Raw genomic sequence first — 16,216 nt, 5'->3', positions numbered from 1 at the left:
CTGTTAGGACAGGGGAGGTGAACGGTTGGTTCCTTATGGTTGCAGGGGAGGTGATGCAGCACAGTGGTGAGGCGTCGGTTCCTTACGCTCCAGTGGGGTCAATGACTCCAGCAGGTCAAGGAGCAAGGCATCAACTTTGTGGTGTTGTGATCGCACCAAGGTGCAGGAGGTGCTGCGACAGAGTCAGAGTGTGGTGTCTCTGACATCAGCAACGCAGTACTTAGGACTCACAGTGTGGCAGGACTTTGGAGGCTCTGCAGCAATGTCGATCCTGCGGCATTGGTCGCGGTCATTGCACTCAATGGGGACCACAGCTCCAGTGCAGGTAGCAGCGTGGAGTTGGACAGCGGCACCGGTTCTGAAGTTTCTCTGGAGTTGATGTACTTGGTTTCTTCTTAGTTACACAAAAACTCACTCCCTACGGCCCAGGAACTGGATTTGGCACCACTTGGTGAGTCAAGACTCTCAGCAAAAGAGCCCAGGTGCCGACAGATGAAGTCTTTGATGTACCTGAGACTTCTAACAGGAGGCAAGCTCAGTCCAAGCCCTTGGAGAACCTTTGGAAGCAGGATGTAGAAAGCAAAGTCCAGTCCTTTTACTCCCAGGACAGAAGCAGCAAGCAGCAGACCAGCACACAAAGCAACAGGCAGAGTGGCAGTCCCTCCCACAGCATCTAGCTCTTCTTCCTGGCAGAATGTCCTCAGTCCAGAAGGATTCTAAAGTTGTGGTCTCAGACATCTAGTACTTATAGTTATTTCAGCCTTTGAAGTGGGCAAACTTCAAAAGGAAAGTCTTTGTAGTGCATAAGACCCTGCCTTTCTTGCCGTGGCCCCAGACACAGTGGGTTAGAGACTGCTTTAATTAAGGAAAGGCACAGCTGTATTCAGGTGCAAGTGTCAGCTCCTCCCACCACTCTAGCCCCATCAGGATATGCAGGGCACACCTCAGCTCCCTCTGTGTGACTGCCTAGAGTGAATTCACAAACAGCCCAACTGTCATCGTGACCCAGACATGTATTCCACAGCCAGGCAGAGGCACAGAATGGTTAAGGACGAAAATGCCCACTTTCTAAAAGTGGCATTTTCAAACATACAATTAAAAAACAACTTCACTAAAAGATGTATTTTTTAATTGTGAGTTCAGAGACCCCAAACCCCACATCTCTATCTGCTCCCAATGGGAAATTACACTTAAAATACATTTCAAGGCAATACCTATGTTAACCTATGGGAGAGATAGGCCTTGCAAATTTAGCAGTATTTTACTATCAGGACATATAAACCACACCAGTACATGTCCTCCCTTTTAAATACACTGCTGCCTTGGGCCTACTTTAGGGGGGACTTACATGTAGCAAAAGTAAAGGTTTGGGCCTAGCAAGTGGATGGTCTTGGCAGGTCAAACTGGCAGTTTCAAACTGTACACACAGGCACTGCAGTGGCAGTTGTGAGACATGTTTAAAGGGCTACTCATGTGGGTGGCACAATCGGTGCTGCAGGCCCACTATTAGCATTTGATTTACAGGCCATGGGCACATCTGGTGCACTATACTAGATACTTACTAGTAAATCAAATATGCTAATCATGAATAAACCAATCACCAATACATTTGAGACAGAGGGCATGTGCATGTTAGCACTGGTTAGCAGTGGTAAATTGCCCAGAGTGCTACAGCCAGAAACAAACAAGTCAGAAATAATAGGAGGAAGAATGCAAAAAGTTTGGGGATAACCCTACAAAAAGGGACAGGTCCAACAAGCCCCAAAAGTGATGCATTGCTGAAGCTTTGTGTATGACATTCGCAACTTCAGCAATGCATCAAAAAAACATAGGTAATGCGCCTTTTCTGAATTATGCAAGTAACATAATGTGTGAGGACCAATGTAACAGAGTGTGAATTGGTGGAAAACTCAATTTGGACTCTATTACATAGGTCCTAGGTGTAATGTAGACAAGTATGAACTATGGCTATGTGTCACATATATACAGTGGACATAGTCTACTTATGTGTGTGTTATGTGTTATGAATATGGGTGGATGCAAGTACATGTTGTAAAGTGGCATTTCATGTGTTACCTACTTTATGTGGGTACTTACCTGTTGTGCTTTGTGGTATGATGCTTGGCTGGGCTTGGGGACCCATTCCTATAAGGATCTGTGATAATCCTGGTGTGTTATTCAAATGGAGTGCACAGTGTCACATTTAATTGTTGCAGTGGATTATAATATATCAGGTGCCACGGCCCCAGGTTGTTCAAGGGGTCCTACAACATAATTGTTACATTTGTAGGCCTACAACTAGTTAAAAGGGTGTGTTTTAATTACTTATTATAGTGTGTTTAGTGACTTTAGCCGGTCAGATTCCTATTACACAGCCACTGTGTCATTTCCTATACCTGGGTTACAGAGGCGTAGGAACTTTGATGTATTCCAGGCTTAAAATGACACACCTAAAAGATGTATTGCACATTGCAAAACTCATGAATATCACTGTGTCAGTTGTGAGTCAGATGAGAGAACGTCTACCCTGGATACAGTATAAACTGTGTCGCACAACCGGTTCTTGCAGAGATATTTTTTGACACAGGCCTACAAAAACTGATGAATTGGGCATAATGTGTCCTCTTGTAAATATGGAGCAAAAGATATGCTGCTGGAGCGTCAAAAATAATGACGTAACAGTAGCACAAGTTCCCTATAAATATGCCTCTAAAAGTCCGCTAACACACTAGCTACTCTGTTACTCATGCTAAGATGATGCATGCAACTAAGGCTCTGTCATTGTGGTCTCTCAATGGTAACAGCTTCACAATTTATGTAAGATGGAAAAGGGTATTGAATTCACTAAGATCTAAGAAGCCTGATGTTGTTCTATACTGAACACTCATGTTCAAAAGAGGTCGCCAAGCTTAAATGAGACAGGGTGGGTACTACGATAGCAGCATTAGGTCTAGAAAACATGTCAAACATCTCTGGTTCAGCAACGTAATCTTACTGGAAAAGCAGAGTTGCCATTCTTTTCTGAAAAACGTTACCTGCAAAAGTGCATAAAAACCTGGTTTGACCTGCAAAGATGCTAGGTATTTCCTAAACTAACAGACCAAGGATGCACTTATGTGTTTGGTTCCGTATATACCACAAATGCTGCAAAATCTGACTTTTTTTGGTTAACTAAATAGAGTATAGATGAAAATTGGCATAGAACTGATCGTGGAGAATAGTACCTTTAGGATGGTGTCCGCACATCAAAGGCAATGATAATTCAACCCAGGAGGCATTAAAAAACCCAGCCTACCCAGCCCACACTGAGATGTTGAGGGGTGCGGCCTGGTGTGGCCGTCAGATCGCTGCTGGGGCGCCGGTGCTGTCGGAGCAGTTCTCCCTCCAACCCTGTTTAGCGGCTGATCACTAGGGATCACATGGGGGAACCTAGTGGAGCCAACAGACTGTGACCATCCTCCAGAGATGTTCCCAGAGTGGACTACATGCGGCAGCCCCTGAGCCCTCGGAAGAGCGGTGCCCTTTGACCACACTGCTGCTCTGCCAGAAAGGCAACTTGGTACCGGAGTTTTGCCACAATACATGGAGTGATCGCTGAGTGTTGTCCCATCCCCCGGGTATCGGGTGGCCAAGCCTACCCAATCTGCATGACGGTGCCAAGGGGGACGGCCCATGCGGTCGTCGAGTCTCTGCTGGGCCGCCGAAACTGGCAGAGGTTCTCCCTCTTCCTTATTTACCTGATTGCTGGGGGCCGGCTGGGGTGTCTGCCAGCACTGGCATTTGGACAAGGTCCCGTGGGTCAGTAGGCTGGGAGCAGCGTCCTGTGGTCCAGTGGCTGCTCTGTTGAGAAAGAGGACCCACAGTGGAGGATTGCCGCCAATACTTGCAGATGCATCTAGGGATCAGACCCTGCTTCACAGAGCGCAGTGCCTTGGGAGCTGGCCTGCTGGCATGCGGCTCATTCAACCTGCCCATGCAGTGAGTCCATGCATATTGAGTGCTTATTAACTTAGACACTGGCCCTGAGGACATAACAAACTGTGGAATATCCTTAGCAAACGTGGGGCCCCTTCTTCTTTGATGTTCTGGCCCGAACGGGGCCTAGCTCAGCACAGCTGCTTGAAAAGGCCTTCTTGCAGACAGAGGACTCAGACGGCTTTTGCCCACCAATGTACCACAGACATTCGAACACTTCCTCTTCTCACACCATGGAAGAAAGCATTCCACCTTCAAACTTGGCCCCCCATGACAAATTAGACATAATCCTACAGGAAATCTGCAACTCTAGATGAGCAATAGAACAACCGATTGTTGCACTCTCTACTGACCTGAGTATGTTGTTCAATGACCACAGAAGCTCTCAGACAAGGTAAATACTGCAGAAACGGCAATAGCCTCATTAGCCACTCAACAAGCGTCACACTCAGAACTGTTATCGAACCTTTGAAACCAGGTGACTGCCCTACAGTAAAGTGCAGACGATGCAGAAGGCACAGGGGGTGCAACAATGTGCGGATAGTGGGCATCTCGGAGTGATTATAGGGCCCGACTCCACACAATTTATTGAACGCCGATTTCAGACAGCAGTGGATTTCAAGGATTATTTACTTTGTTTACCGTGGAGTATGCCCACAGAGTTCAGACTAGACGACCTCCCCCGGGTGCACCCGTTACTTGCACATATCTCAGTTTTAGAGACCGCAACATGTTATTGCAAAAGGCTAGAGAGAAAGCTCCTATCATTATGGGCAATGCCATGGTCTCCTTGTTCCTTGATTTTACATGCGATGTGTAACACTGTTGAACTTCCTTTCTGTAGTCAAACACCAACTGCATGCCAAGACACTCACTTATGCACTGCTATATGCGGCCACACTGAAGCTTTTGCATGATCAGACTACTCTGTCTTTTGACACGCTGGGTGATGTGTGGGAATGAATGGAACAAAAATTTCCTCATACATGCAGAACTCCTCCAGCAAACTGATGCCGGAGAAACACCGCAATGTATCCCGACATCCTGCTGGTGGTGAAGTGGGCACTGTGCCCTCCAGGTCAATACCTTCTCCACAGCAAGTACATGATGGGCAGAGGTCAATGTTGGAGACTATGACCCTCATTATGACCATGGCGGTAAATACCGAATACCGCTGTGCTGACTGCCGCCAGCATGCTGCCGCAGACATAGACAGAAAACAACCACAACCACAAATCCGCCAGACCCACTGAATGTGATAAACTGTCAGTACCACCCATACCGTTACACCACCAATACTACGCCCTCCAAATAATGACCCACCAATCACCACAGCGGACATTCAACGACAGTAAACCATTGGAGGTGAACACCGCCGCGGCGGATAAGGCCACCCAAAGACAAAACAAGACAAAATTGGCCTAGAACAAAAACCCACACCTGACGCAATTGCACACACCCCACACACCCACTAACAACACTATAAAACACACACCCACATCACCCACAATCCTTTGCTAACATGAAAAGACCACAATAGCTAGCCATGCAAATCACTGAGACAACTTCACACACACACCACAACCACCCATTCATCCGTCATGCATCACACACCCCACACCTCACCACATTACTCAACACCCTCTGCACAACACACACACCACACAACACCCATGCCCTCACAAAGGCACCCCTGTTTCATTGATGAGGAGTTGCAGGTCATGGTTGAAGAAATAGTCAGGGTAGAGCGACAGCTGTTTGGAGCACAGATCCAGCAGATATCCATTGCCAGGAAGATGGAGCAATGGTGGAGGATCGTGGACAGGGTGAACGCCGTGGGACAGCATCCATGAACAAGGGACAACATCAGGAAGAGGTGGGGAGAAAGTGCGTTCCATAGCAGCAAGGCACCAGCTCACCATCCAGAGGACTGGCGGTGGACCCCCCACCTCTTCCCCCAGAGCATGGGAGGAGCAAGTCTTGACAATCCTGCATCCTGAGGGACTCACTGGAGTTGCGGGAGGACGGTTCACTGGTGAGTCAACATTTACTACCTATCACCCCCCCATACCTGCATGCCACCACCACCCCTCACCCTGACACCCATTTCTCCACTCTATCCCACACAGTGCACCACCACAATTAGCAGACCTAAATGTCAAGCCCTGCTTGCCATACACACTGCATGCACATACCTACCAGCCCTGCATGTACACCCCGGAGAACTAACAATCCCACAATACATCACCATACACAAAAAAAGGTGGCAGGGCAACAGCAACAATATAGGGTAAGCTAGGAGTGCAGAATATGTCACAGACATGTAGCGTAATACACCACTTACATCCCCACAGGTGACCCAACCAATCTCAGCGGCGAGGAGGTGCCACGGCTACCCTGTCCCCCACCAGAAGATGCACCCAGTGATGACAGCAACTCTGGAGTTCTGGATCTGGATGAACTCCCTGGCCCATCAGGAACCCCTGATCAGTTGGCTAACCCAGCCCACACTCAGTCCACTACAGAGCCTCCCCCCTCAGTATCCAACACCACAGCAGCCACCCAACTTTCCCAGCCCTCTGTCCCTAGGACACGTCTATCTGCAGTGTGCCCACGTGTACAGGGACCCCAGTCCACATCTAACAGGCAAGATAATGAGGGTCCTGGGGTCAGTGGCAGTGGGCACCCGTTCAGGGGACACAGGCACAGGCGGCCAAGGACACTCGGAGGACAGCTGTACGCCAGGGGGAAGACAGGCCCAGGGAACCAACGGCCCAGGAGGCACTCACTAATATCCTGGGGGCTTACCAACAATCCCAGGACAAGATGGATCAGGTGATAGACATCATGCAGCAGAACCAGCGGCTGATCCACCAGGAGATCAAAAAAGAATTGCAGGCCCTGAACACCACCATGGTCTCCATTGCAGGGGTGCTGGGTGATATGGCCAACATCATGAGGGAGTGCACATCACACCAGCGAGCCCCTTACACTAGCCAGTCAACTGACCAGCCCTCCACATCTGCAGCTAGTGGACAGGAGGCCCTGCCACATGAGCCACAGGCCACCAGCAACCCTCCCCCTACAGAAGGTGAACCACCCCGCAAGCGTTGCCTGCAACCCAGACAGACACCAGAGACACTTGCCAAGAACAAGACCACCACCCGTAAATGAGCCCCTCCTGAATGTCCCCTTGTGTTCCACTGCGTCACCTTGTCCACTTTGAACTGCCATTGTCCCCTTCCTATGGCCCCCTGGACACTGGAGCTGTGCTACAAACAGACTGGCCCACTATACTGGACTATTCCCAACCATCACCCCACTCTATTGCACTTCCCATTGTAGAACAATTTTCAATAAACACTCTTGGACACAACTTGATGAACAGTGCTTTATCTACAAGTAACATACAATGTAATGAACTGCAATGAACTCTATGATCCTGTGTAAATGTCCAGTAACATGTTGATCCATCCAACAAATGTGTATCAACAGTCTGTACACATCACAGCAGCACACTGCTGGAACAACACCAACATCTGCAATAAGGGAAGGCATAGGTGACAGTCAGGTGGGATGCAAAAGAAATAACTGGCATTATGCTGCAGTCACCCAGTGCAACACTAAAATGTAGAAATGTTTAGTTCAACAGTATTACCTCAGTGTCATTGGAAGTACTGCTGGATCAAATGTGACCTGTTGTCCACATCCTCCTTCTCGTCCTCGTCCTCACTGTCCTTAGTGTCCACCGCTGCCACAGCTGCATTGTCACCCCCCTCCTCTTGCAGATAGGGTACATGCTGGCTGAGGGCAAAAGTGTGCAACATGCAGCACACAACAATGATTCTGCAGACTTTCTCAGGCGAATAGTATAGGGATCCACCTGTCAGATGGAGGCAAATGAATCTAACCTTCAGGAGCCCAAAGGTCCAAAATGCAATCCTCCTGGTACGCCCATGAGCATCATTGTACCTATTTTTAGCTCCTGTTCTCAAATTCCTAACATGGGTCATGAGCCAGGACAGGTTTGGGTAGTCTGAATCACCTGCAAGAAGTAAGGGACACACATCAGTCCTGCAAAATGGCATGGGATATGACTCCAGAAGTCATCCACTCACAAATATTGGGTGGGGACACAGGCTCACCTATTAGCCACACTCTGTGCCTCTGTAGTTGTGCCATCAGCTGTAGGACACTGCTGTTCTTCAAGACAAAGGCATCATGCACTGACACTAGATACTTGGCAGTGACGTGGGAGATATACTGGTCAGCCAGGCACACCATCTGGACATTGAGTGAGTAGAAACTCTTCCAAATTCCTGTACACTTGTTCATTGGCCCTGGGGGGGACTAAGGCAATATGGGTCCCGTCGATAACATGAGGTATATGTCCCATTGCATAGAATCCAGCCTTCACAGTAGGTAAATCATCTACCTGTGGGAATGCGATGTAGCTGCACATGTGTTTGAGCAAGGCAGACAAAACCCTTGCAAGCACAATAGAGAACATTGGCTGTGACATCCTTGCAGCCAAGCCCAGGAAAGAGCCTGTTGCCAGGAAAGGGAGCACTGATAGTACCTGCACAAGAGGGGGAATTTCTGTGGTGCTACGGACAGCAGGTAGTAGATCAGGCTCCAATTGTTCACACAGCTCTGTGATTGTGGCCCTGTCCAGATGATAGATGAGTATGATGTGCCAGTCCCCGGGTGTAGCCAAGTCCACAAGGGGTCTTTACACCGGTGTGTGCCTCCTCCTATACCTCCGCAGTTGTTGGTAACTAAGGGACTCAAATTCAGGAAAGGAGTGACAACAGGAACCATGAACACACTACAGCGTTGTACACAGAGCATGCTTGTATGATGGACACTGGAATTGTGTAGGTGAGTACATTCGACTACAATGACACACTAATTAACCTGTGTACCAGCAGTAGAAAATGGCACCCGCCTGTCCTGTATTCATGGACAGGTGGAAGTGACCTCACTTCACTGGTGTTCGCGTCATGGCGGAAGGCGGTATGCACCAGCATGCAATTCCTCATTGGCTAACATGGCCCTCTATGGATAATGGGAACCAATGATGATCAACGCCAGAGATGACAGTGTTCACCGCCACAGACGTGACTGCCATTTTCTTTCTACCACTTCACTTGATTCCTGATTTTCCACAGGACAACATCTTCACTGCATGTGCTGCTGTGACCTGTTACTGGAACCTGCCATGGCTCGTGTAACAGGGGAATGGGCCCCAGACTTCACGTCGGAAGAGTTGGAGTGCCTCGTGGCCGGGGTCCTACCCTAGTATGACCAGTTGTATGGTCCTCCAGACCAACAGGTGAGTACACCATGGGTACGTTGCATGGAGATGTGTGTGCTGGCAGTGTGTCAGGTGGAGGGTTATCGCTGGTGGCAGCGTTAATGCAGGGGTACGGTCATGTGTGTGCCTGATGAGGGGAAATGCTTTTTGTGGGCCATATGTGTGACAGGCTGGATTGCCAGGTTCATGGTGTCCCACCTTCTGTGTTTCCTCTGCAGGTCAGAGCCCATCAGAAGAAGGGGTTGTGGCATGCCATCGCCAAGGACGTTCAGACCCTGAGGGTCTATAGCAGGCCGAGCACCCACTGCAGGAAACAGTGGGAGGACCTGAGACGCTGGGCCTGGAAGATCGCGAAGGCCCAGCTGGGTAAGGCCTCCCAATGAGGGAGGGGTGGCCGGCATACTGGCAGTGGCCTATCCAGAGCTGGATGGGCGCTTGAAGGCATCACAGCAGCCACAAGGAAGTGAGTACAGTGTGTTTGTCAACCATCTCTGTTGCCTGGCATGGCACGTGGGTGCAGGGTACTAGTCAGTGGATGCCCCAATATGCCAGTTAAGATATTGCTGCGTGGTCCAGCTCAGGTTAATAGGGTGGAAAACATGTATTAGATAGCTAGGTATGTGGCATCCCATGTCAGACACGGCTTAGCTGGTCCCAGTTGGTGTGCAGCTGGCAGTGTTTGGCTCCTCCCTGCTGTGGTATTTAGCCAATGGCATGCTAGTGTGGTCCATACTGACCATTCTCAGTGTCAGTGTGTGACAGTGATGTGTCTGCCACCTGTGCGGTTGGTGCTGAGATTGACCCTGTGCTCCCTTTCTCTCTCTCCCTCTCTCTCTCCTTTTGTTATCCTGTCCATGTGTGCATTAGCATCATCTGGCAAAAGAGCAGGGGCACCGTTGAGTGAGGGAGCTGTAACCCATGGGGCCATGGAGGCAGGGTCCACCGACGCCAAGGAGGTCAGTGGGACAGAGGGCGACGGGAGCACCATGGTGGGGACAGGAGGTGACACCACTGACTCTGATTCATCCACTCATGGGAGCTCCCTGGTGGTGGCAGACTCCTCTGGGACCACCCCAAGCTACAGGTTCTACTGCCACCCCCATACCAGCGCTGCCCTCCCAGGAGCCCCCCACTGAGTTGCCCGTGCCCGCTCACCCAGGATGGTGGGCATCTCCTTAGCCCCAGGCACCTCAGGCCCTGCCCCAGTCAGCCCTGCTGCCCTCAGTGAGGAGGCTATTGACCTACTGAGCTCCATCTCTGTAGGGCAGTCAACCAAAGTGAATGCCTTCCGGGGGCTGGCATCCCAGATGCAGCAATGCAATGCCTTCCTGGATGGCATCCACAGTGGGTTGGCAGCCCTACAGAGATCGTTTCAGGCTCTGGCCTCTTCACTGACAGCAGCCAGTGTCCCTGTTTCATCCATCCCCCATCAAAGTATCACTACCCAGTCTCCTCACCCTCAACCCATCCCACGCACACATTCTGAGAAGCATGCACCCAAAACAACACACAAGACGCACACAAACACCCAGATGCACACACAACATCATCCACTGCCTCCACTGTCTCCCCCTCCTCCTCCCTCACAGTCACATCCGCACTCACACCTACATGCACCTCATCAACAGTCTCTGAACCTGCCACCTGGCCAGCCTTGCCCACAGTCACCACAAGAGCAGACCCACAGACATGCACCCCACACACCACATGCACAGTCACCACCACCTCATGCAGCACAACCACCTCACTTGCAGACACCACCACAACATCCATCCACATGTCATATTTGTACTCCACCACCCTGTCTGCCCCCCTCCAGTGACACACACACGCTCGCAGTCAGAACCCCAACAGCCATACACCTCACACATGCAACCTGTCCATGCACCTGTACCCAAGTTTAGCACACCTCCTCCTCCTACAACCACTCCCTCTACCACCACACCCATCCCTCCTCCCACATCCCGCCCCATTGTCCCTAAGAAGCTTTTCCTGGCCCGCCTTGACCTCTTTCCTCCACCTCCCCTCCGTCCTGCTTGTAAGAGGAAGGTCACACCACACGAACCCAGTTCCTCAAGCACCGAGACCACACCACCGCCAAAGTCTCCAGCTGCCACTAAGGGGCATATGAGTGAGAAGCCTGCCCCCGCACCAAGGACACTCCTCCCACCCAAAAACGGAGGGCTAAAGTGCCGCCCCCTCCCAAACAGACTGGCAAGACCATGGGGCCATCTCCAAAACCTAAGGCCAAGGAGGCCCCACCCAAATCCCAGGACAAGTGCCCCCCCCCAGAAATCCAAGGCCAAAGAGGTCCCCCAGAAATCCAAGTTCAAGGAGGCCCCAACAAAATCCCTGGACAAGGAGGCCCCAACAAAATCTCTGGACAAGGAGGCCTCAGCAAAATCCCTGGACAAGGAGGCCCAACTCAAAACCATGGCCAAGGAGCCCCCACTCACAATTGTGTCCAGGGAGCAGCATACGGTACCAGAGGCCATGAGCAGCATCCGGAACCAGAGGCGAAGGAGCAGCATCTGGAACCAGAGGTCAAGGAGCAGCACCTGGAATCAGAGGCCATGGGGAACCATCAATAAGCAGTGGGCAGGCATCCCCTTCCAGAACCAGTGGGCAGGCAGCCCCCTCCAGAACCAGTGGGCAGACAGCCCCCTCCAGAATCAGTGGGCAGGCAGCCCCTTCCAGAACCAGTGGACATGCAGTCCCCCCCAGAACCAGTGGGCTAGGAGCCCCCTCACAATGAGATGCAACTCCCACCCACCCCACCTCCCCTGCCCCCTGAGGTGCCTGCCCATTTCCAACATGATGCCCCTGAACAGTAGAGTTCTGATGTTGTCAGGAGTCAAGTTGGGGCTTGGACTTTGCCCTGTTGGCATTTGTGACTTTGGACTGGCCTTTGGGCCTGCATTTATTTATTTCTGCAGTTGTGCATGTTTTTGCATTTTACATGTTCATACAAAAGGAATGCAGTAGTTGGAACTGTATATGTGTCCGGGTTTCTTTACTCCGGGGTTCTGTTACTGTTATTTTCCTTTGCATCTGCTTCTGGGTGTGTGGTGTGTGTATGGTGTGTGTTGTGCCTGTGTGTGTCACTCTCCCCCCTCTCTCCCACCCCTGTGTGCTAGGCAACTGTCATTTTCTTCATCGGCATTGGTACTCCAGGACGGCCATGGCATGGTACAGCATCTGGAATACTTGCAGTTCAGGTTCCATGGCAGCCGTGGACACCTGTGTGCCCCTGGAGGTGAGTGTCTCCTTTTAAATGTGTTTCTGCCAGGATTTTGGTGTCATTGCTACCGCCCCGGAAATCGTGGTGGTGTGCTATGTCATAATATGGTGGGCAGATCCTTGTCTTCTGCCTGCCTGTAGGTGGCTACCGCCGTGTTCGTACCATGCTGGTGGTTGGTGTGGTACATTGGCTGTCTATTGGAGGGATCACCGCCATGGTCATAATTGGCAGTCATTAGACTGCCAGGGTCATAATGATCACCTATGTCCTCAATGAACACGCACAGCGTTGCCAGCCTTCCTCTAGTATTTGGCCTAGTGCTGATTCGGACTCAGATTCAAATGCCAGTATAGCTCTTTTCCATCAGTAACACCGCAAACTGCAGATATGATGATATAAAAGTTATTAGGACTGGACCCGACACACTGTCAACATGGTAAACTGAATAATTTTGATTTGCTGGAACATTGTGAAAACCTCCTCCCATGCCCTTCTCCTTTTCCTCTTCCTACATGTACCCTTTACCTCTAACCCAACTTATCCTACTTCCGTTTCACCCTATTCCCTGTTCCCAAACTTACTTTTCCCATCTCCTACCTCCTCCGGAGACCATGGAGGTTAACTGATTCTGTTGTTTAAACCTCTGCTGTCTGAAGTCCTATTGTTGTGCTATTATATTGAGAATGGATAACATATGAGATTGCAAGCCTGAGATCTACTCCATCATCAGCACTTTACTCTCCTCATGTGAAATGATTGTTTTAATCGATTTATGAGTACATGTATTGATATGTCTCCTTTTAGTGATTACAACTAGAAGTCTTGCATATACATATAATGACCCCCAGTTAGTAGGCTCAAATTAGAAATGTTTCTATTTGAAAATGACTGCCAGAGGGAATTGGCCACCCTAATAGGCGATTGCAACACCTATTGTACAGATTATGGCCCTCAATACAACATTGGCGGTAAAAGCTGCTTACCGCTGTGCAGAAGACCGCCAACACACCGCCGCGGCCGCGGAATTCCGCCACAGCTATTATGACCCACATCTCGGAATCAGCCAAAAGTCAGACACACACACAAGTCCGCCACATCAAAGGTCAGTGATAAACAGGCGAAAACAAAATCTCCACCATCACGCCAACAGAAATACGACCACACTATCACGACACACGAATTCATGCGGCGGTCTTTCAACCGCGGTATTCCATTGGCGGTACACACCGCTGCGCTCAAAATACACACACTCTTACAAAATACAGCCACATTGGACAATTCGAAATACAAACACTTGATACACATACACACACCACTCCCACACACCCAATATAATATAAAACACACACCCACATCACCCACAAACCCCCATGACAAAAAATACTGAAAGAAGGCCAGAGAGAGACACCACCAGCAAGAACAACAGCATCCACAGGCACACAACACCATCACCCACACAACTTCCACGCACCTCACACAACACACCACTACATATCACCACACTTATCACCACACACTCCACCCCACACATCACCTACACCACCCCATGGCACGGCAAAGACACCCCAGGTTCTCGGAGGAGGAGCTCAGGGTCATGGCGGAGGAAATCGTCCTGGTAGAGCCACAGCTATTTTGAGAACAGGTGCAGCACACCTCCATAGCTAGGAAGATGGAGCTATGGCGCAGAATAGTGGACAGGGTCAACGCAGTGGGACAACACCCAAGAAATCGGGAGGACATCAGGGAGAGGTGGAACGACCTACGGGGGAAGGTGCGTTCCGTGGTCTCAAGACACCACCTGGCGGTTCAGCGGACTGGCGGCGGACCCCCACCTCCTCCCCCACAACTAACAACATGGGAGGAGCAGGTCTTGAGGATTCTGCATCCTGAGGGCCTCACAGGAGTAGGTGGAGGAATGGACTCTGGTAAGTCAAAGCTTTACTATTCCATCCCCCACCCTACCTGCATGCTATCACATACCCCCACCCTCACCCTCACCCCCAGCACCCCAACTCCTCACAAATGTCCCAACATCACAAACCACACATCCCAACACCAAGCCCTGCATGCAACAACAAAGCATGGACACCCATCACCAAAGCATGGCCACTGCACATACCCATACACCCCCCTGAACCACCATCACACAAGCTCCCACAAAGGAATGCTAGCACTGGGGTACACGGTCACCCACCGTTTGCACACCATTATACACACACAGATTTAACAAACATCCTTTTATACCCCTACAGGACCCCTACCCAACGTCACCGGACAGGAAGGTCCACACATGTCCATACCACCAACAGAAGAGGCCCACAGTGATGACAGCACCTCTGTCCAACTGGATCTAGATGACCAGCCCGGACCATCGGGGACCTCTGGACAGTTGGTTCCCCTCACACAGGCACAGGCCACCACAGACCTTCCCCCCTCTGGAAACACAAGCACAGCACCCACTCAGCGGGCCCATACCTCCGTCCCCAGGACACGTCAATCAGCTGTGTGTCCACCACTACAGGGAACCCAGGATAACCCACCACCCCAACAACAACAGGGGTCTGGGGGCAGTGGAGTGGGCACACAGTCCAGGGGATGGAGGCACTGGAACACAGGGGAACTGGGAGGGCTGCCTTGCGACAGGGGGCAGACAGGCCAAGGGAACCCACTCTCCACGAGGCCCTCTCCTCCATCATGGGAGCATACCACCACTCCCAGGAGACGATGGCAACAGTACTGGCCAAGTTTCAGGAGACCCAGCACATACAGGAGGAACAGTATATGGGCTTCAGGGAGGAACTCAGAACCATCAGCTCCACCGTGGGCACCATCGTAGGGGTGCTGAAGGAAGTACTCAACACCAGGAGGGACACTGTGGCACTCAAGGGGCCCCTGACACTAGCATGGACGATGAACTGCCCACCACCTCCGCCGGCGCTAGTGGGAAGGACGCCCGCCACAGGACCACCACACCAGCACCCCAACCCCTGCAGAGGGAGAACCACCCTGCAAACAGTCCCTGAGATCCAGGAACAAGACAGATAACGATGCCAAGACCCCAGCCAAGAAATGAGACCACCCTGATTGTCATCCTACTGTCCCACTTTGTCACCCTGTCCATAATTAAACTGCCCCAGCTCCACTTCCTATGTCCATATGGGCAATGCACCTGTGAGACTAATAGACTGGACTCAGCCATGGACACTCCTCCGCCATCACCCCTCACCATTTCACTACCCCCTCCAATATTTAGCATTTAAATAAACACACCTAACGCACAAAATGATCTGGAGTCTGTCTGTGATTTCGAAATAGTGTATTAGCAATTACAGTTACAAAATGTTTTTGAAATAGTAATGTCAGCATACCTATGTCACACAGCTCTAGTCCATGAGGAATCTAAGCAGATGTCACACAGTGGGACCCGCATCTGTGAAACCGTAAGGGAAAGTGACAACTCAGTGACCATACACTGGGTGAAAACGACAGACAGGAGAGAGGTAGTAGTGTTAAAGTACATGTAGTAGGCAGGATTGTATTCTTACCTGTGTCTCACTGGAAATATTGCTGGATCACTGAGTCCCTGTTGTGCATGTCTTCTTCCTCTGCTTCCTCCTCATCACTGTCCACAGGCTCCACAGCTGCAACAACACCGCCATCTGGACCATCCTCCTGCAGAAAAG

Source organism: Pleurodeles waltl, chromosome 4_1, assembly GCF_031143425.1.
Source record: "Pleurodeles waltl isolate 20211129_DDA chromosome 4_1, aPleWal1.hap1.20221129, whole genome shotgun sequence".
Classification (NCBI taxonomy): Eukaryota; Metazoa; Chordata; class Amphibia; order Caudata; family Salamandridae; genus Pleurodeles; species Pleurodeles waltl.
The sequence above is the reverse complement of the archived record's forward strand: the minus strand, read 5'-3'. Positions refer to the sequence as shown.